Consider the following 819-nt stretch of genomic DNA (forward strand, 5'->3'; position numbering starts at 1 on the left):
GGAAAAAAAAAATTAGGGAGGAGGAGGTAGGCCGTCTTATCTCCCAGGTACTCCGTGTGACCGTGAACACAGCCAGCCTGAAATCATTCCAAACGCAGTTTCACACCAAAAGCAACAGGTCACCTTGTGGAGGGGGACTCGCTTTTTTTTCCCCCCTAATTCACAGCTGCTTAAAAGTAAAACTCTCATGCCATTAACATGAGGGGGGTGTTTGCAAACGACTGAAAAAATACTCAACTTGCATCCTCTCGCTCTCCTCTCCATCCGCCTCCTTAGAGCGGTCCTGGCCTTTTACAATTAAACTAGTGGCAGGGCCCGGTGAGCCGCGTGGACTGTCGGGGTGACACGAAGGACACACGTCCAAACTGCTCCTTCTGTTAGTGACAGCTCGAAAGGACCCTTTGTTTGGAGGAAGCGTTGTGCAGGGCTCACACACCCCCACCTTTGCAGGCTCCACCAGTGAAGGTCAGTAACCACTGGGCCGGGCTGGCTGGGTGGCCGCTTAGGAAGGTGACAGAGTCAGGTGGGAGGGCCAGGGACGGACACGTCAAGCCCGGCTCTGCATTCCCGCCGTCCGACCCTGCCCACGTGCGGCCCTGTGACATGGGGATGCAACTCGGGGCCCCCCGCTTTGATTATGGCATTTGAAGTGCAGTCCCCATCCGTGACCCACGGCCTCAAACATGTGCAGCTATCTGGCGTCTACACCGTGGGGGAGCTGCAGGGGTGCAGAGAGGAGAGGGGCACAGAGACGCAAACCCCACCTGCCTCTGGCACACGGAATCCGAGGCCTCTCCCAGGCTCCCACCGTCCCAACCC

Source organism: Tupaia chinensis, unplaced genomic scaffold (genome assembly GCF_000334495.1).
Source record: "Tupaia chinensis unplaced genomic scaffold, TupChi_1.0 Scaffold143644_1, whole genome shotgun sequence".
Lineage (NCBI taxonomy): Eukaryota > Metazoa > Chordata > Mammalia > Scandentia > Tupaiidae > Tupaia > Tupaia belangeri.